The following is a 23,097-nucleotide window of genomic DNA, read 5'->3' as shown; positions in this document are numbered from 1 at the left end:
TGTGCAGACTGTCGGCGGGGTGTGGGGGATGTCGTACGGCATCCCGAAGCGAAAGGGGAGGCACGAGGGGAACAGTAACCGGTGGTGGTTGCGTTCGCATGCCCCCCCACCAAGCTCGTCTCGACGAGAAGGGACACAGCCGCCGCCAGCACCACCACCACCACCAACGCCGCCGCCGCCACCGCCACCATCATCACCACCACCGCCGTCGCCGCCGCCACCGACGTCGGGACGCCGTGTGTGAATTTGCCTTCCATCGTCGCCCGTCGTCTCAGTTACCAACAGTCCGCGCGATCGTTCACATCGGAGAGTTTGTGAAGTGAGTGAAGCCAGAAAGAGAGCAAGAGAGGATCGAGGGGGAAAGGAAGGATCGTGAGTGAACGAAGGAAAGAGAGAGAGAAAGAGAAACGGCTGTGTGTCGTGTACGAGAGGGAAAAGTGAAGGATAGAAATAAAAGTGGAAAGAAGGAAAAGACTGCGTCTGAGGGAGCAACAGAGAGAGAGGAAGAGTGAGAGAGAAAGCCATGCCGCACAGTCTCGCCTGAACAAAGGAAGGCTCCCTCAGCCGAGGGTCGATTCCGATCGACGAACCGTTGGTCCCCCTTCGTTAGTCTTCGCCGCGCCTCGTGCGGCACGAGTGTGTACGAAGCGGTCAGTCACGTAGCAGCGGCCGAGCCGTGCGGAACAAAGAGCGGAAGGATTGGAGGAAGGTGAACGGGCAGAGAGGAACGAGAAAGGAAGCAGCGTGCGTCTGTGGAACCGCAACCGGCTCGCCGGTAAAAGATAGAGAGGAAAAGAAAAGAGAGACGGACCGAAGAGAATAATATAGTATATCCCTGCTTTTCAAAATCAAGCATCGTTCGCGAAGGATTCTCGTCCGGTCGATCTGCCACACGGTCTCTTTCGAACGATATACATTCCCTGTTCCTGTTTCAAAATTTTCCATCGGAATCGGCTCGGCTTGTGTTGTTTGTGCACGACGAGTACGTTTGACGTCCTCGAGTATCCGTATCCACACTCCAGGTTGTGTTCCCGTCTCCTACGTAACACGTTAAACACCATCGAGGCTGTGTGAGAACGCCGAAGAAAACGCAAATTTTACGCGTGTGTGCTTTTTGAAGGTGCTTTCCATTCGCGTGTTTCCGCGCGCCGATTCTCCTGGGGCGAGTTTCAGAGGGCGAAGAACACACACGGTTCGGATCTTTGATTGGTAGTTTTGTGCGTGCATGCGTGCGTGCCCAACGTACCGGCAACCTAACCTAACGACCGCGCTCGTTCAAGAGTAACCGTCGTCGACACCGCCACGCAGTAACCAACGATATAACACCATTACGCGTACGCATTAACAAACCGATTTTCGCGCGCGTGTTTGCTCCGAAAAGTGAATAAGGCCCATACCAGTGAAACCGGAGTAAAGACAAAAGTGACTAGACGCGACGCCTGTATTTTCTCTCTCTTTGTGTGACATGTGCCACAGAAACACGGTGCACGTTTGAAACGTAGAGGATTCTCTGACCAACAAAAAAAAAGAAAGAAAAGAGAGCAGTGTTCTTCCGTTCGACTACCTACGGATTATCCTCGTCTTTACGGTGAGTTTCGAACTTTCTTTTAATCCGAACCGACGTTATCACTCCGATTGACTCCGTTATTGAACGGCGAAGTCAAACGTATGTGTCCCAGCAAATTGTCGCGATGTAACAATGAAATTGAATTTCCCGCGGCTACTATACCAAGGGTTCGTAGTGTGTAACGTATTTCTCGCGGTTTCTGTTGAATCGTTCCGGAAGTAGTATAAAATGGCGAAAGTTTCGAAGATTCCAGAACAGTCTTACTATGGTAGCGCGTTTATTCAGGAAAATCGTGACTTATTTCAGACGGTACGCGGCACAAACGGTTCTGTTTATTGTCCTTCGAACATTTCACGTGTCAATGACGAAAGTCATGTTTTCCGTGTGAATAGTATTCCTCTGGGTAGCAATAACCGAAGATCAAGATTCGATACGAGCGTACAATTTCAAATTGCGAATTTCAGTATCCGATAGATTCTTTAAATAATTTTTGCTCCGTTACAACGTTCGAAGTTCAAAATATCTATTTCTAGAATTTCCAAGGTTTCACAGTTTACTAAATAACAATGTTAGATCTGGAAATATTGTGTTACTAAAATTGAAGTTTTTGCATTATCTTGCGAAATCAGCACATTCGACTGGGAACTAGTAGAAATCAATAGAAACGTAGGATTAGGCAACGAACCTGTATCAAGGTCGGACTCGTGTATTGCAATGGTTTGAATTTGATTACATTTAGTTTTTTCTTATTAGAATTTATTATGGACAACATTATACATAGAACCGTACGCTGAATGTTACAGGTGGAAGCTATTTTTTAGTAGAATTAATTAATGTTGTTAAATTGTGGTATAAGTATAGTTTACAGATACTCCCGAGGTCGATAGAAAAAAGTTCCCCACAAGTTTCTCAAAGTTTACAATTTTGACGTTCGTACGTTTCTTAGAAAACCTTCATATACAATACTTCCAGCAACATTCGCAAGAGCGTTCGGTGTGTTTGAAAGTTTCAAAATAAATCATTACTTTGAAACGTATAATTTCAATTTGTTATATAATCATTGATACGTTATTAAATTGAATCCCAAATATACTGTGAATTTGATACATTTATGGTATACGTACGTATTTTTTATTTCGAATTAAGTAAAATCATAAATAGAATAAATCATAATAGAATAAGTTGGTACGTAGTTTCGGTTTTCGTAAATTTATCTTTAACATGTGACATTGTATAAACATTCACAGCTTGCTCATAAATAACTTCCGTCCTAAAGATTGAAAATTATTAAATTGAATAACGATTGGGGAGTGTTTCATAGATTAATATGAATTACAATTTGTCCGGTCGACACGAATTTAAAAAATGGAAACGGAAGTTATTTATGGCTTAACCAAATACATCTATCTTCTTATCATTGGTTGTTATTTTATTGATTCAAATGGCTACGACAGTATCACTGTAAATCGCTGATACAGCAATGGGCACATACATAGTTGTTCAAAAGTTTCGAGCATTCCTCGATGTTTAAAGAAATAATGCTTCTACTATTATAACTGATACTATTTATTAATATTTCGAAACATAATTCGACTAATGCATCTTCTGTATCAAGGAGTGTTCGTATAAATGTCGTTCGAGTAATGGTGACATTATGTACGATTTACCGACTCTAGTAGCTTTATGGAGTCCGAAAAATATAAATGCTATAAATATTAATTCTCCCCTAAGATCATGTCGAGCGTGCATCATATTCACCCTGTTCCAACCTGTAACTGATATTATAACTGGGATGGGATGGTTTCTGTAGGAAAAATATATCGACGAAAATAACATTTTTTTTACACATAAGTGTCTCTGTTGTACGCAATATTTCATATAGCTGTATAATCTACTACTTTTCAAATCATGTCACCATATCGTTTACATTATAAAATATCTACATACCCCTGCATGGTTGTAGAACATGCCATAGAATGTTGGAACATATGTGCAGACTACACGGCGATATAAAAAATAGTAAACTTTTTAAATGCTGAAAATTAAATTAAAAATTCTTCATTATTCGGGACGTGGAATTTACACGCGCGTTCTGTACAATTGAATTCATTCAGGCGATATAAACGTGCTCGAAGGGGACTACAATAAAAATTCAACGAGATCAAGAGTGTTTCGCAAAACAAGCTGGTTTTGTACGCGCAGCATCCAGTATCTCGTTCTCGCATCGATGATTCAGTTTCGAATGGAATAATGCACGTTCATCGATGCGTTGATTTCTCTCGTAATGAGATTCCACGCGGTAAACGGCGGCACGCTGTGAATTATTAAGCGCAGGACAGAACGAAACGCAGAGGAATGGAGGAGTAATAGATAATCTTGAAAAACACCAATTTTTGTGTTCCAAGAATCTAATTAAAATTCTGCTAAATGACGAAAACATTACAATAGAATCTCTCGATTGTCCGAGCAACGCTATGTACCTGGAAAATATGTATTAAATAATAGGAAACAAAGAAATAATAGTTCATTATTTGATTACGAAACATGTTGAGATAGTACAATAAAAATGGAGTAGAATATTTAATTCATTTAAATGAATAGAAATATGAAATAGCAAACATAGAAAAATCTTGCGAGAAAATATTTTTAAAAATAGTTGAAAAAATTTGGTTATTGGAATTTCTTCTTTATTCGTATATTTGACATTTTACCATATGCATATTGTGTTTTATATCTACAAGAAATTTGATTTTTTTTATGATAAAAGAATAATATCTGAAAATACAATCGGAGTTTTTAATATGTCACAATGTTTTTCGACGAACCGGACATATAAGGTTTGAAAATGTTATTCGATAAGAGTTGAAAGTTTAAAACACAATGTGTCGTGTATATGGAGGATACGGTATCAGAGGTCTGTGTGGCATGTGTAAACGGTCGGGGATTCGTGTAAAACGGATCAGAATTTCTGATAAGTTAGTCTAGCCTATTCAATCGTTTCATTCATAACTCGAGGATATACGCTGTACGTGACGGCATAGTGAGTCACTTTTACGCGATTCCGACTAAATACGCTTCACTCGAGAACGTCCTCGTGTTTTTTGTATTTAACGCATTACGTTTGAAAGTTGTGAGATTTTTACGGAGTACAGTGGGAAATTGTCCACTGGATTCTGAAGTGGGGTGTTAATGAGATGTGTTTTCTGAACGTCAGCTGGAAATAAGCTAGTTAACAATTTTACAGATGTGACGGAATCTATTATTAACAAAATAAAATTTAAATAATTAAAGTGAATTCTATTCTTAAAAATTGAAGAGTTTCAGGAATGGAAAGTATTTCTTTCGAATTGAAAGGAAACCTTTCATATGATAATGTCGACGAGAATAGGAATAATCGTAAATTTTTTTCTGAGAGAAAGATCATTTTTAATTATGTTCTTTCCTATAAAAATTTTGGAATTCATTCGACAACAAAACTATCCATAGGTAAATATAATTACACAATCTGACTTCGGCTGCGGAGAATTTAATTCTAGCAGTAGTCATGCAATCGATGTCACGCATCCATGCACAAAGTGAAATATTGTATATTGGATCTCTAGTTACAGATGGGTAAAGATTATTGCATTGAATTTAATGAAGCGTAAATATCTGTGTCTCTATAGAACACGCAGTTTACTTATTATTACGAATTGTCTGGATATTAACACGTTGTTAGTGTTGTATATTAATAAATATAATGAAAATCAATATGTTCAGTGTGCAATATGCGATATGGAATTGTAGTACCAATATCCTCAGGTTGTTTTTTTTTTTTTTTTTTTTATCGAGTTCCAGCGATGGTCTACGTCGTTTCTCCGTTATAATTTTTCAGCTGTTTCGCCCAAACTATTACAGATCGGGTAATGTACAAAATTTTTTATAGGTATTAAAATTCTGTGGTTCCAAAAAATGTTTACTCGCAATTTAAAGAATTGAAGGAACAATTACGATTAGCATTTTACGATTAAAATTTACTTCTTTACTATGTCAGATAAATATATTTTAACTTTATGCAAGCTGATTTATTAAAAATCCATCACATAACATCGAATGTAGAAATTATAATATCGAAGTAATCAAGTAAAAAGGTTTACTTTAAATAAAATATGCTAGAAAGATACTCAATCGCCAAGATTCTTTCACTTTCAAACGCTTGGCTTCATTTCACTTCAATTATTTTAGTATTTTAACGATATCATTTAAACTGCAATTTCTACACTTGCATTATTCATGCAGCAGCATCTGACCGATACGAGTTTATGAAGTTATCATGATAATTAATTCATCGAGGGTAAATGCGAGTCCCTAATTGCGCATCGATCGACTCTATCTCGTATTACCCAGACCCGATGAAATCTCAAATGACGCGGGACGTGTTAGTGTCAATTTTAACATTGACCTATAATGTTTTTTCATCAGTAGGCGGACCTGACCCTGTGCATACGATGAATACCGTTATTCACAGAATTAATTGAATTTCAATTAATTGAATTTCAAAGACATTCAAGATTAAAAATAATACAGACAGAAAAATAAAATATCTATTTTCTTGTTTCAATTAATACCATGCAATCAAATTAAATACGAATAAGTGAACGTATCAACTGTTTCAAAAACAATTTCAATCACGTTGCAGTCATGAATATGCTCTTATAGTATAGTCCATAGAGTACTATTTCAATGACATTTTTATGTACTTTTGTCTCGAAATAAACATAATACCTATAATATAATCTTATCAGTATAATGCTTTTAACACATTGGGTTTTGGCAGGACTTCAAGTATTTCAGTCTTCAATAGTTTCACACAACAAAATGTATCCTACTCAATCTTGATATTCATTAAGTAACATAAAATACATATCTTCTCGAAATATACTAAAAATACCAATCGAGAACAAAAATATTTAATGTTTTATTAGTAGACTCCGGATGCTTACGCATTTATAGCGTTCCTTGACTTGCAATGCGTAGTAAAATAACAATTTTAATAAAATTGAATACTGTTCACGTATTATTATGTAAAACTCAAAACTGTGAAATTTCATTTTTCATATATCAATGTCGACAATTAGAAATTCTCATAAACATCCGGCTAGTTTATTTATTAGTCATTGAATAACAAGAAATAGCATTGAAAGAGCATCGGAAGTATCCTACGCAGCGATATCGACGTACAAAGTGTTAAAATGTCTTCAAGGTTGAAACGTGTCCGTTTGTAAGGAATCTTCGTTTCGTAGTAAACCACAGAAACCCCTGTTAGAACTACTTTGTAACGGTGTCTCGTCCGGATCCTTTTCGAATCTCTGAAGAAATCTTTTGTATACACAACCATCCAGAGGCCAGGTTTTCCTAGACCTTTTCCTTCGGGAAAGGACTCGCATTCCTGGATGACGCGCAGAATATTCGTTTCTAAACGCGTTCGGGGCTTCTTCTGTTACTACGGGAGGGAAAACCGGTTTTTCCTCGAATTCGAACGGTCAGTTTTCCAAAGCGCCCACGAGGAGGTGCTTTGAATGTTTGGTGGCTCTGAAAGCTGCATTCTTTTCCGTATCACGTATTATACCATTTTTCCCTCTTTCGAAGAGGCCGTCTTTTATTTCTATTCTCGGAATTCTCGAAAATTCTCCAAATGGATAAATAATACACGGGCCCCCTAAACGATGACGAAACGTCTGATCTATTCTGTCCTCGACTCGTTTTACGATATTTACGCGACGAACCAGGATTTTCTACTTCACGTGTGATTTTAAAATCATCGGTTTTTGACTAAGTGAAATTGCGTTACCGTGTTTACGCGTGTCGCATGAAATTTCTAGCGAGAATTTAACAGGTGTGTAAATCCTATCACTAGACTGCGGATTTTTATGCAAAATAAAATTATCTAAAGTAATTTGTAAAGACAGGAGAAAATCTAGGAATGTAGTTTTCCTCTTAAATGTCTTATTGGGTTGAAAATAAAATAGAAAACTCGTTGTATCCAATGAAAGTTCTGTCTTTTATTGTATTTCACAGAGCCCTATAGGCTACAAATGCATAAAATCCGCAGTCTACTTATCACGATCATCGTGTGTTTCAGTTTCTCATTATTTCTTTCCTCAATCTTTAGATCAGTTGTGATAGAGTTGGCACGAACATTTTTTACGTACTGGGCATAGATAATATTACTTTGTACGACATGATTTTTAACTCTTCAATGGTTTTTGAAAAATATGCTCGTCATGAAAAAATAACACAAATTTTAGTAAAAATTGAAGAATATGTTTCTTTTATTGAAGGAATCGAATGGTTACCGATTTCCAAAACAAATTTTCACCATTAAAGGGTTAAAAGAACAATTTGAGCCGTTTCACAGGACAGAATGACCGGCTCCATTTTTTGAAGTTCTGTCAAATTTAGTGCCACTAGATTGGCACTCAAATGAATTTTAAATATAAATTTTGTAGAGTTAATCGTTTTAACAAATGAACTGCTCGTTTATAAATATGGTCGACGTTCCTTTCGTCTTGTGAACCTTCCTAGGCAAGTTCTTTTACTTCCAGCTTCTTGTACCGTACACTCGACATATATTTTTCGTTCTCGAGCCTCACTGTCTTTATCTTTTTTAAATTTGTGAAACATGCAGTGACGTATACGTATATGACTGACGGACATTTTCTCTGGCCTCGACGTCTGGCACAAAATAAACAGGCATCTGGTTGTTTTTAATATATCATCACACTGAGATGTCTGTAGTTATTGCATAAAGCTATCGTAAGTTTCCCGTTATAATTCATGAAATCGCCCCGAACTTTCGCACTCGTGTAATATGTTCATATTCGATCAGGGTAAGTTTGAGACTCCCCTGAATCCACTCTGGATTCAATTGACACAAATTTTGCCTGCTGAATAATCCTGAAACTGCGTTAATACTAGAAATATGAAAGTAGTCAAAATGACTGGTTAGTACCCTTTTGTAACGATAATTAAAATGTTACAAACATGCAATTTCTCAGATTTTTTATAACTTTTATTGCAACGTGTAAGTGAAATAATTAGTTAATTTATATATTTGTATATGTTCAAAAGTTTGTCATGTTTATCGATCTAGTAGAAATAGATATACGTGTATCGCTGGTAGTTCTAGTGTTAAACTCAAGTTCATCAATTATATAGACTTGCGTAATTCAGTATAACGGTAAAAAGTTACTCTGTTGAATGAAATATGATTCGCATAAAAGTGGCTGCTAATAACCTACAGGTGGCGGACAAACATGATACCATTTTGATTTTTAAAAATTTTCATTATTTCTTAACATCAACTTAAAACCTTAATATGCATGGTTTTATACAGCTGTTATTTCGTTATTAGAGCATAGACCTATTAAACACAGCGAAGTCTTAAATTGACGTTAAAAAACGATAAAAATAAAACAAATCGAAAAAGTGGTAACTTTTTTGTTCGCTCCAGTGTATCATTGACACGACCCTAAAGAAATAACCAAATAGAAAAATTAACCCTTTCCGATCCTAGGATTCATTAACTTACTTTACATTTATAACTCATAAACCTAAAGACTCAATATGGCATCGTATCGTATAGTTTAATGTTTCCTTAGGTGGATATATTTTCGAAAATAATATTGAAGAATTATTTAATGTATATTTGTTTTAATTTATAAACAATTTTTTCAATTTCTTTTTTTAATTTTCTTGTTTTTCTGACACCCAAGCAATAACTATATGTAACCGGATATTTTTTGGTCTGAATTCAGCTCGGAAAGGGTTAACACATTTGCAGCCGGCGGTTTTGAGTCGCTACAGTTTGCTGAATACCGCGTACAATTTTCGAAAGTTCATAGCTGAATACCACAAGGGTTCTGCTATTTAAAAATATAACGGATTACAATTCACGTTTTTAAAACATTGAACAGCTTTAGCTAGTTATTATATAAAGAGAATATTTAACCTAATAAAAATTTTAAATCGAGATTATGATCATCTTGCTAAAGAGGACTGCGTGATGAATGCTACAAATTTTGAAATGACGTAGAACTATGTATGTTACTGGTACTCAGATAAAAAATTTTAAAATAACGTAGAACTACGTTACCGGTACCGCCACGGACCCAGTTTCTGATCAGTTTAGTATATAAATATCATGTAATAAGTTTACTATAATTACAGTTTATTTCCCAAAAAATTACGAAATAATTATATTATTAACGATTTTGAAATTTATACGTAGAATTTGATAGCTCAAAGTGCGATACGGATATATAATTTAGGTGATCAGAATTTGCTGTTAAGTGATCGGGAATTAGATTCGTAATGATATTCAGCTAAAGATTTTAAAATGATGTGAGACTCCGTTGCAGGTACTCAGCCAAAGATTTTAAAATAACGTAGAACTATGTTTCCGGTACTCAGCTAAAGATTTTAAAATGACGTAAAACTACGTTCCCGGTTACGAATTGTGCGAATATCCGGGTAACCTCCCTCGCGAGTGTTTCTTACGGACCGCGGGAACCGCGATTCGAGCCGAGAGGAAAAGTGGGCAGAAACCGAATGACACGGTTCCACGGTGTTCAGACACGAGCCATTGCGTATCTAATTAACGAGATTACCTTGCGCGAAACTCGTTTCTGTGGCTATCCTGCCTTATTTAGGAGGTGACTTGTGTCGCGTGTGTGTATGTGCGCACGGGGCCTTAAGCAGCGAAAGTAAGCGGCTGTCACCCGTCTGTATGGCTGCGCTGCGTTCGGCTTATCCACGACGCTATGGAGGGACGACGGAAAGTGTCTCGACGCTTCGAAACGCGCGCCGCAAGTACACACCGTTTACCTGGCTTCGTTCCTCTTACGTAACCCCCCCCCCATGGACGGTAAGAAAGGCAATTACGTATATTTGTACGTGTGCTGGATCATTAAGTTACCATTCTCGTATTAGCTCGAGCTAAATTAATCCGTGATTCGATCCCCGACTGTGGGAAAGTTACCGCGGTGGTTACGTGTCGCAGCTGTTCTCGACGCTCGTGTCATTCGCGTCGTCCTTCGCTTCCGAATTTCTCGTTGATATCCCCCTTCCCCTCCGGATATCCGGGTGTTACGAAATTCGACGTACACCGACGAGGAACAGTAGTCTAGGAACTTTTAACCCTTTAACGCTCAAACCGTAAATCGTTATTTCAGAATTATGAGACTGATGTACACTGTGTGGTATGACTGTAAAAGCACCCTAAAATTTTCTATTTTTATGTATTGTGGTTAATCCTTTGTTTCTTACTGTTGCCATATAGTTACGTATTCTAAATTATGAAATAAAATATTAGTATAACATTTTTCGTATCTGTGAGTATATCATAGTTTGTTCTAATCTTGTATAGATGGCATGACACAAATTTTTATATGCTTTTAAAAGTTTATCGGTAAAGTAAGATATTATTGTCCTTTGTTTCTTTCATTTGCTGGGGTCTATGTGTTGAGTATTGTTAGCAATACAATAAGAACTTATAGCAATTTTTTTAAATGATTCAAAAGGTTCACTGATCCAAGACATTAAAAATGGGTTTTATTACGAATAATAACTTTATAATGTCAATTATACATAATTGCGATAAAAGTAAACAAAATTACCAAATGGCAAGGACTTAGAAACGGCACTAAACACTTTCAAAATGTTGAAATATTTGTTTGCAATTATTAGAAAATTTGAGAATGAAAGGGTTAAAATAAAAACAGACCAAGTATGCCACATCTGTGATCGTGTTGAGAAATACAGAAAAGGATAGATTACCTATATTCCCTTAAAAAAGTGGTTCTTTTTAATTTTAACCACAATACATAAGAATTGAAAATTTTAGAGTGGTATACATGTTGTATCTTGTTATTCTGAAGTCTAAAATATTGATATTAACCGATCTATGTTTTTTTCGTTTTTGTTTATTTTCAAAGGGAACACTTGAATAACTGACAACGTTGAGATCTGCTTTATATCAGTGAAACTACGAGTCCTTGCTGACAAAAGTCAGATATTAACCAGCGATAGAATTTTGACGCATTTTTTAAACGAGTGTTGCACAGGTACAGCATTGGGTTAAGCACGGAAACCAGCGACTGGAGATTCTCTCGCGCGTTGCTGATGGAAATAGGGGAAAACTTATGTACCCTCTTTGGAACGGTGCCTCGTTACGTAAACTACCGGCTGGTTTACAAAGTGTATGTTGCCCGTGTTTGGCAATAAAACGGACGCGAATTGTCTGTGTGAAGAGTACCGCTGATAATTACGAAGATTCTAATCTTCGGGTCTGAAATATGTCGAAACTGGTTCGCAAACTTAGGTTTCACGAAAATGTTATGTATGTAGCTGGAAAGTTACAGTGTGGATCGTTTCACATTTTATCTGTTGCGAATAGTTAGTGAGTCACGCTGTACAGTGGCGTTGCGTTCAGTATCAATAATTTGCATTTGGGACTTACGTTTGACGTTGATTAGTTGTACCCTGGATTACTTCCTCAACGTGACCGGAAGAAAAATAAATTACAAGTTTATTAATAGTTCGAACTAATCATACCATTTTGATGTTGCCTAATATTTCAAGATTCTCGTGATATTTTAATTTGTACGTCGGGGTTTAATTATCAGGAAGTGTCTGATTAGCAAATTATGGCTCCCCTGTTTCCTTCAATCATGCTTCATAATTTCGCTGGAACTTTCCTCGATTAATCAACATTTTTCTGCATATAGTGTGATACAAGAAGATGTATAGATTGCTTTTAAATTAGAAAGGTTCGGTTGTTTACGTGTGATTCAGTTCATATGTGTGTGTGTACCTTAATAGATATCCTAATGAAACATAGAAAACGAATAGTATTCGACATGGATTGACACTTCGACGCCTCGAAGAACCCCCGTATTACGATTGAAGATCCTTGTACTTGGAGTTGCGTAACCACTTTTTACACATTCGCCGGTTGTCGGCTCGTGGCCGTCTCATAATCAGAGTGGTCTCTCTCTCGGTCTCGCGAGAGTGAAATGCTGAAGTGAAAGGGTATGTCTTCCCGTGCGTGTTGTTACCTCATAAGTCTTGTTGCTCGTAACGCCGCGCTTCGAACCTAACTTGAAGGTTTGCTCACATGAATTTTCTTTTGCTATACTCTCTAAAATAGTAACCATTTTTATGCGTATGAAAGAAATTTCATATAAATTAGGAAAACACAAGACTGTGTGCCTACGTATATTTGTACGCTTAACAAATTCAGTAAAAAAATTTCTTTGAAACACACGTATGTTTGTGCATTTAGTGAACTTTTTTAATCGATTGTAATTAGAATTGCAGGAATGTATTGTAAGCTGTATAAGTGGATGTAATGTAATTTCATTCTAAATCAATTAGAGCATGTTTCGTTGTTAAATCTTTATGTAACAGGATATACAGATTTCTTTTGTGGAAAATTGTAATATGGTATCTAATGATTATGTATACAAGTAGTGTGTTAGCACGATGCTTTTAAAATTTCTCTAATGGAATCACGTTTGCAGTCGATGCTGGGTTATTGCAATCGACATATTGGACTACTTCTGCGGCGTCTCTTACTCCTCTTCCTCTTAATTATCCAACATTCACACCCACGCTTTCTTACCTCTGTTGCCCGACCGGAAGTGACTATTAAAGCAATAATTAAGCAATGAAGTGAGCAAAATTTTCTTTGCTCTCATTCTTTTAAAAAGATATTAACGACGACAATGTTCAGTTACATTACGCTTGTAAGTAGATTTGTTTCTTTGAGTTCCATGCCTCAAAGAGGATTGGAGCAGTAGCCGTATTTTTTTAATGGATAGAGAAGTTCTCTTTCAAGTTGTAGCTTATGTTGTTTTTCTGTCGCAATATTATACAGCAGCATGTAATTAAGTGTTCCAAACCTTTAAATTTCTCTGACAGAATGATTCTTGTTTTTAGTCGATATTAATTCAACACGTTCGTTACAACCGTATATGTAGTTTCGACAATCGTTCGTCATAGACCGCTCCATAGGACATTGTTCTCATCTTTCTCGATTAGATATTAAAAATACATAAAAAAAGAGACAACGAATAACGTCAAATAATAAGTTAATATTGCAAAATACACTCTGCTTTCGTCAAATGTTCGAAATGTAATTATGAAAGTGATGTAAATTATATGTTTTTCGTTTTTATAATTCTTTCATAATACTGAAATATAAATGTAACATAAAAGAAGAGAAAAAATTTTGTTTCGTTAGTTTTTTCACTTACATCGCTTTTCGAATCACTGGCACAAGAAATATTAGACTATTAAAGTAATGATTAAGTGACGGAATGTATGAAATATCGATTTAAATAAAATTCCTAAGAAGTTATTCGCATAAGAATCATTTGTATCGAAGTTCCGCTGTGAACAGGAGCAAACTCCAGTGCAACTGCGATGTCTTCTTTTTTCACTGTGACAGTGCATAATGCCACGGCAATTTTTCTTTTTCCCGACGCGAAAAGTATTACGTGCGAAAGCGTTACGAGGCGTCATATGCGACAATTGTTTCCGAGCTTCCGCGTGACTGTTGCACCGCGTGTGCATCGAGTAACTCCAGTATTACTTTGGAAACTGTGACTATGCCCCCAGCGCATCGATTGCAAACCAGAGTCGAGCAGAATTCATTCGAATGATACATAGTGAAAAGCAGCAGTATCCAAAACCGTCATCCCTTTTAACGATTACACGGTTCGAGAGATTAAATAATTGTACGCCAGGTGTTCCACTTGTTCAACAAGCAGGATTATTTTACTATAAAAACTGGAATTTCCACGATTAATCGATCAACTCTTAAAAGCATCAAATCTTCGTAATGGTAAACAAAAAATAAAAAATTGTACTTTTGCATTTGTCGGTTTTGACATTTAAATTAAAATTTTCAGTGTTCAATCCGAAAGGATTTCTTGAACGTTAAACTCGTTTCTCTTGAAATCGTGTTTTTTAAATTGGAGTGCTAAAAAAATAATTAACCGATCGAGCTGATATTTCGCCTCCTTATAGTAGACACATGTTATTGGAGGATGAACATAAAAAAGGAAGAAAATTGAGGTTTAGATTGCAAATTTTAAATTGCTACTGTTTTTACAAGTTTTAAAATACTACTATGATTGCAATTTTCATTCTAGAGTGTTAAAGTCAGTTCACCCTCATTTTTTTTGGACGATCAGAACAGCGATTCTTCTTTTTGCATATTTAGGCTTAAGAACATGCTACGTGGAAAGTTATATATTTAAATTAATAAATTTCTAATCAGTAGTTTAATAATGCCTTACTAAGTGCACAAAGTTTCAAATGGTACGGTTAACTGAATTTTGCATTAATAATTCGCGAAAATACGCTCTGTTTCAAAGCGTTGAACTCATCTGACCCCTTACGACGAGTTTTGAATTTTATTTCGCTATCACAACTTACACTGGAGAATTTTGAAAGTTCTATCGTTCGTGTACCTTCAATTGACAATACATAACTGGTAATACCGTTTTCATAACGGTAACAAAAAATGACATACAGTTGGTTATTAAAAGTGTTACAAAGTAGTTGTCGGATTATTCGTCTCCGAGACGACTAGTCTCTAATTAAAAATGATTAGGTACTTTCTTTTATCTTTTATTCGTCATTCGAAACTCTTTATCGAGATAATGAATTTGCCCCATCTCTGATTGAAACTCGCGCGAACGAATAGCGTATCGATAACGAAGTTTCACGCGAAGTAAATCAATATCACGCGCGAGTCCTGGTTCTGGAACGATGTTTGATTGACACAAGGGTCGTAAACTCGATCAGCAATGAAGGAGGATTGAATTGGAACTCTTCGAGTCGAAGATATTCTTGCGCGCGTATTTTGAATGATGGCGAATTATTTCAAAGTTTCAGCAAATATTCGGAATGTTGGATATCGTTGGAAAATAAAAATTTAACGAAACGTGGAGGTGGCTATTTCTGTGGTGAGCAGGCAACAGTCCAAAACAATTTATTTGTATTACTGACTGTTATACTTTTGGGAACAGCGCGCGGAAATATAAAGTATCTGAATGTATTTTGAACGACGATTTTTTGGGAAGCGAGGATCAATTTGTCAAGTTTCTATGTTTGTTTCATTGATATTTGTCTTGTTAAAATATGCAATCATCGACCATGAACTTTTATACAAATTTTATCTTTTGTTGAACATTTTGTGAAAAACAAAATGAAATATTTTGAATTTTATTGGGGATGAAAAAAGAATGTAAATAAACGTGAACGAATGCGAATGAGTGAAGTGTACAGTGATAGTATTTTAATATTTTGTTGGATATTGAAGACAGAAATTTAAAAACAGAACAGTTCGAAAGATTTCAGCATACATATATGTATGCATGTAGTTTGCATAGATCATACAGAATAGATCGTAAAAAATAGATCATACGACGAAAAAAAACGTGAATTGGAAATATACGTCCGAGAAACATTATTTTTACAAATATAATTATAAATTTCTAATTTTTTTTTTTATATAAATTCCTCATATTTTACGGAAACTCTACTAATTGCATGCATATAGATGCAACGAAAATTTTCGTTTAATCGATATGCACGTTAATCACTTTGAGCGGCCTTATCGAGCGATTATTTACGTTTAAGTAAGCAATAAATCCTGTGCAAATTAATCCTATGAATCTATCGATTGCTTCATTATTTTTCTGTACCATTGGTGGAACCGTAGCGCGCAGCTGGTAAATTGGTTATTACCTGTTTTTGAAGCTTAAACCCTCATCATCCACGCTGTCAAGGTTTATTTAATCGACGTTCGTTCGAGATTTACTTTTTATACTAATGAAAGACATTGAAAATTAACTTTCGTGGAAGATCTGAGAATTTAGAAGTCTGCTGGTTCGCTCAATGTGTATTTCTGGCGTAATCTGTTTCAGATTTTCTGGACGAATGGAATATTTAAGCGTAAAATACAAAGATCCTACCACGATTAATGAAGTTTTTATATAACTTCTATTTGTACAAATCCTTTAACCAGTGAAATAATTGTTCCTCTTATTCTGAGATCTTTGAAATTGTATTTAAAATTCGCATAAATAGGAAAATGTAAAATGCACAAAAATCGGAATTTGCACAAACATCTGCAGTCAATAATTAAGACTTACTTCGTGAAACTCTCAAAACAGTTGGATCTTTTCTTCTCTGTTATTTATGGTCGCATCAACTACTAAATTGGGTTATTCATTGATAACATGAGAAGTCGTGTATTCATGGATGATTGTGTATATGTTGATATGTTTTAAGTAATTTATTGGTCCATGAATTTTGTATTATATCTTTTAAACTGTCTGATGGTGAGCTTAATGTTGAATTGTTGTTTATGGGTAAATGTTAGCTTAGTGTTGCACAGATCACAAGTTGTGAGATCTTTGGGGAAGAGGTATCAAGGAGTGATTTTTGCGTCTTGTTCTTATCTTTGATGTAATTGCTCGATCTTATCTTGTTAATATGTGTTCCGTGTTTTTTTTTTTTCGTAAAAATTTTCCATTTTTATTGAACTGTTTCAATAAGTTGCATATATGTAGTGTCGTGGTAAAGCATGGTTTCTTGGTGGGCGTTTGGTGTATTAGCTGCTTCTTTAGCCGCCTTGACCACTATTCCACTTTTTTTCAATGCCAACATCAGAAAGAATTCAAATTATAGTGACGGTGTTGTTTCCTTGAATTTGTCTTGGCGTAAACTTCTTGAAATTTTTGTATCGTCGCATCATTTGACCACCGGTTCTGAATTGCTAATGTAACGTTTACAGAGTCACAGAAGATAGCGAATTATTTATTGCAGTCCGTAACTATAATTTTGATAACATATTTTAGTGCCATGTTATCACAGAGAAAAATAGAGACTTTTTAGTTATTTGATTTTTATGGTAGATTTTCTAAAGATAACTGCCTAACCAGTTTCGATTTTGGATCCATAAGCATAGATCAGTGCATGCTCCACGTGTATTTCCTCTAATTGTGCTTGTGATTATAAAAATGGTCTAAGTCAAAAATCTACAAAAAATTGAACGTATTACTTACTTGGCGTTCTATCGACTTACGGGTACAATAATATGGAAGCACAATTACAGTGATACACATTCATTCACATATATTCGAAACAACAATTAACTGTAAAATCTTCAATGAAATATCTATATATCCTCATTAACTTTACTTTTATCAACTTTCCGAGAAGAATTTATTTGAATTTTTAAATAAAATTCGCCCTTTCATATACAATTTAGTCAAACAAACGTTACAGCTTTATATGACCAAACTTGTGAGTTACTATAAATGAACGTAAATACCACAGAAATCTTTATACTATTTTGACAAATCGATACCTCCAGTTCAGAGTCACCAGTACATTCTAATAAAGCGGCAACACGCCTCCTATTAATCGAACAAAACAACCGACCACAAAACCCACGATTCGAACCGTATGTGCACGGTTCACGAACGTTAAATCATTAATCGCTAGCCGGCAAAAAAATCGCGTTGCGAACGTTCCCGTCGTTTCGAAATCGCGCTTTAATACACCTCCATCGAAGAGAGAATGTCGAACAAGCCCATTATGGTGCAATCTTGCTGGACGTTGTTCCTCGTATATGTCTTCTCCTAACGTCTCCTTTCCTTTCGTTTCTTTTTTTTTTTTTTCGTCGTCGTTCAACAAAATTTCTACGACCATTTGCACGAACCCCGGACGTTTGTCTGTTTAACTTTCATTTCTTCCTGTTCACGTAATCGTGGAATTCGGCGTTAGCCGGCGGGGCCAGTGGCTCTCCGCTTTAAAAAGTGAAAGTATCCCCTCCACCTGGCCGGGATTAAGAAGTTTCGTGAAGGGGAGGGGATAGGCAGGCAGGCCCCGTTTGGGTCCGTTCCGCGGTCCCCCTTTGCGCGCGAGCGTAATTTCACCGTACGCGCGCGCGCGAGCGGAATCTCGCCGGATGCACGCCGCGAGAGAAGGCGGCGTAATTTTATGGGTAACGGTGACGACGAGGAACGGGGTTAAGGCCAGTGCTCGCGAACTCGAGCCGGAGAGGAGAGCACCAGACGATCGATTAATTGCGAACCGGTCCTTTTTAATCGGACGACCTGTGGCGACGACGCGCCGAAGAAAGTAAGAACGGCCCACGTGTGTGTGTGTGTGTTCTTGATTGTTACATGTACGAAACCAAAGTGGTAGTAGTCAGTTGTTGCCAGACTTTTTATATAAGATTCTCGCAAACACAGTTGTCTAGAATCGATCAAAATCGCACATTGTGCTGTCTGAAACATCGTGATGGTGCTGTTAACGCAGGATTTTTAAATGAAAGTATTTTTCTTTTAGTGTGATACAATTAAGAAATAGACATATAGTATACTTATAATGAATTATACATAGAAGATACGTATATTATACACAGGGTGGAGCACGTAATTAGAGCCACTTCGATACTGTGTAAGTAATGATTTTTAATGTTTCCTTGTAGGAGGATGCGTAGAGGACATATGAAGGTCAAGTTGGTGTTTTTTTATAAGTAAAATCATTTTTCTTTTATTACATTAGTCAATCCAGCTTGTAGTTCTATATACAAAAGTATTAACGTGTTCATATATAAAACCATTCGTGTAGAAGATATTTTAACTTCTGTTATTCAAAGTGACTTACAGATTGGAGTGGTTCCACGTATGCTACTTGGACAAATTGAAGTTAAAATATCTCCTGGACTAATGGTTTTTTTTAAATATGAACAGGTTAATACATTTTTGTACAGAATTACAAGCTGAATAAACTGAAGTAATAAAAAGAACGATTCCATTAAAAACAAAATTAACTTAACCTTCATATGTCCCCTATGCATCTTCTTGCAAAAAGATAATCAAGCCAAATTATGCCAACCTCGAAACCGTATAACTTTCATCTGAAATATTCTTTACTAAAATCATTACTTACGCAGTATCGAAGTGGTTCCAGTTACGGTGCTCCACTCTGTACATGAGATCAAAATCGCCCAATTTACGACTTGCGATTTCTTCAAAAAATTTATCGCAATTTTAGCACAAAGGTCGCCCAAATTGCGATAAATCGACCAATCTGGCGACTCTGGTAGTAGTGTGAGGACGTGCACGGTATTTCGATGGGACATTTGTGGCGATGAGATCAAGTTCAGTATTTCAGGGGTCTAGTGCAAGAGGGTGCTATGCCACAAAACGTTCACAAATGAGATTTTTTTATTAATTCTGTCACCACTTGTGAAGTTAGAAGCCATTAATTTATAACTACGTTGAAAAATCCCTACCTGTAGGATGATGTAAACTAGTTTTCATAAAAGTCTTAATGTCTCACAGTGCTACTGTTGTGGCATAGTTACATTCTGCCCCTCCTTTAGTCACAAATACAAGTCGATTCGGGGGTACAAAAGTTTCACTTGATGGGATTTGGATTATGTACTACTTACAGAGAAGTGATGCTGCATTTTCAGTGTTTGCAAAGTACTCGGATTACACGAGCTGGTTTCGAACTTCGGAATATGGAGTATCTGTGGGGTTCGAGAATGTACTTGTAGGTACTTCGATGCTTGAAATAATGGAACCTTGTAAAACTAGAACCCTGAAAAACAAGAGACTATCATGCATATATTCATGCGTCGATTAATCAAAGAAAGTTAAGCTGAATTGTATGTATTTTATCCGTAAACAGGTTTATAAAATTGAAAAAAAAAAATCGTTTCAGCTCGCTGGCAAACAGGAAACAGAGATTTAATCCTGTATTTATTTCACCATTGCTATATTTTAGAACGAAGAAGAATTCCCATTTTTTATACACAGCGGGTCGCGTGCAATTATTCCGAATTATACTTTCCACTGAAAAATCGCCACGATCACTCACGTTTCTCTTCGTAAGATTACGTCTATATATATAACATAAACGTATGTTGAATGTTTCTATTTAATTTAGACCGCCGACAAACATCAAACTCCCGTCCCGTTGCGACACCGTCATTTTATGTACTAGAAAGTCTCGGAAGCGTAACAAGGAACATTTGAAAGGAAAGATTGAATTGCGTAAGGGGAGATTTTATACTGTATTTTTTCACAAATAAAATGTCCCTGTTCGTCAATGGCTTCTTTTAATTAAAAAAAGAAAAAGAAAACGTGAGTAAAAAGATATTCGGCCGCATGCGCTCGCGGGTCCGTATTGCAAACGAATGAGAAAGGATGAGATTCAACGATGCCTTTTGTGTCAGCGTCTTAATGGCCGCCGCTTCTGTAAAGGTAGGGAAGGGGTAAGGAGGAAGCGGACGAGATTGAAGTGCTTCCGGTTCCGCTTGGTTTCTCTCGCTTTATAAATATTTTGGCCGGGCATAAATGAATTCTTTCCTTCCAGTTTCATGCGTGGCCACGTTCACGTGTACACGCTTTCGATGGGATGCTTTACCGAATACGATTTTTAATCGGTAGAGAACCATTTTTCTATTCGTCGGCGGAATCCGTTCGCGGTCGTAATCAGGGACTTCTACCCGAAACGTAAAATACCAGTATTTTCGGTTGTACCTTCGCCCTAACATTTTTATTATGTTATCCCATCATTTTTAGCCTATCATCGTAGCGTTACTATCTTAAAGGATTAATCTTCCTTATTCGTATTACAGTAGTGTTTCGATGAGTGCGACGTACTCGGGTCTGCTTGAGTATTCATGGCAAAGCGGAGAGGTTTTTAGTCCCTCATAAATATGTTTTTTACCTCTATTTTGATTGATTCCAGAGGGTGTCTCCCCAGTGGTAGGAGTAACGCCGTTACTCGTGTCGCGTTCATCGAGGAATAACTGTACCACGAACATATACCTACCAACCAGAGTTGGGCACAATTTTATTCGAATAATTCATAGTGAAAAGCTGCAGTATCTAATAGCATTATTCTGAACTTTAAACAGTAAATGCGATTAAATAATTGCTTGCTAAATGTCGACTCATTCACGAAGAAGTCATATTCTATTATAAAAATGAGCATTTTCACGTTTAAACGATTCAAAATGACGAAGTACATACTTTCCCTGTGTTTTATTTGTTATTCGAAACTCTTTACCTAGTACCAATTAGGGACTTCTATCGAACCGTAAAATACCGGTATTTTACCGGTATTTTCGGTTGAACCTTCGCCCTACAATAACTCTATATAAGCCCTACCCTTATAGAAACCGAAAAAATACCGGTATTTATTTCGGTTTTCGGTAATATATCGGTTTCGGTATAGCTTTGATGGCATAATACCGGTTTAAGTCCCTGGTCGCAACACATCGATTGGTTCCATTCGAGCGATCGATGGTTCCATTTCAACCAATTTATCCTCGCCGACGCTTTGTCAATCTAACGTGTCCGAATTCACGACCTTGACACGCTTTCGCCTCATTATCTTTCCGCACCTCGTCTCTGTCGTTTATTACACGAACTTAGCTCTGAACGCGGGTGTCTGTTTTTGATTCTCTTTGGAAAATCACATTTCGCAATCGCGGATATACCGAGGCAATTAATTCTGTCGATAAATTGTCATGGTGGATTTGGACAGATTTAACTAATGCAGTCGACGACGAAGTAATTACACCGGATTTGAGATTTTCGAGGAACATTTTACTTTATCATTGACTGCTTCCGGTAATTATTTATTTGAACAGCTATTAGCGAGACAATGATATTATAGTGAAACTGATTTTTCGATAAAATGTTTGTATGATCTATTGAATGTAATATCGATCTCTATTAGATGGTGTAGAAAGTTACAGGAAGTTATGAAATATATAAAAAGTCGGCTGATTCAGAGAACATACGCTGTTTGCTTACCTATACATGTTACATTTGTTGATTATTTTTCGTGAGAAATATGCACGAAAAAGTCAGCACAATAGCGAGAATTGAATAGAAAGATATTAACCCTTGGAAGGCGGATGTTTTTGATGATCGAATAAATGACTGTATCTGCTTCCAGGTAGATCCTTATTCATTTAATTTTAGGTGCGTTTTGGAATGAGTTTCTTCAGAACGCGTAGGTCTTATAAAATGCTAGTATAAACAGCTGTACGTTTTAGTTACTTTCTATAAACTACAGTGGTACCTAAGGTTTCTTAAATGTCAAAATGGTATTATATAGCATTTATAACTCATACTATCAGTCTGCAGATTGAGTATGATCGAATTATTTAATCATTCATGTGGCATAATAAATAAATCCGGGTAGAAAGGGTTAAAAGTTGTGTATCGTAGTCCCATCCATTAAATCGACACGAACTTATCGAACAACTTTTTATATTTCTTTAATTTTTGAATGAAACAATTTTCAGCCCGACTCCCCTGTAATTTAGTACTGACTCATTTGTGATGATTCTTTTTCTTCATACTCTCTGTCGAGTAAAGTCCTATTGCCTAACGGTCACCGGTGGGTGATCAGAAAGACTCTCGTGTCATGAATTT

The 23,097-nt window shown here is 36.5% G+C and overlaps 1 protein-coding gene across 1 annotated transcript in view; it reads left to right on the top strand.

The window, feature by feature from the left end:
* The first annotated feature begins 1,544 nt into the window (after positions 1-1,544).
* LOC107191479 (brain tumor protein-like) overlaps positions 1,545-23,097 on the top strand; it is a 108,651-nt gene continuing 87,098 nt past the window's right edge. The window contains exon 1 of the mRNA XM_015580541.1: positions 1,545-1,588. The gene's annotated coding sequence lies outside the window, so the exon portion shown is untranslated. The remainder of the gene's footprint in view (positions 1,589-23,097) is intronic.

This window comes from Dufourea novaeangliae, unplaced genomic scaffold (genome assembly GCF_001272555.1).
Source record: "Dufourea novaeangliae isolate 0120121106 unplaced genomic scaffold, ASM127255v1 scaffold269, whole genome shotgun sequence".
Lineage (NCBI taxonomy): Eukaryota > Metazoa > Arthropoda > Insecta > Hymenoptera > Halictidae > Dufourea > Dufourea novaeangliae.
The sequence above is the reverse complement of the archived record's forward strand: the minus strand, read 5'-3'. Positions and strand labels throughout refer to the sequence as shown.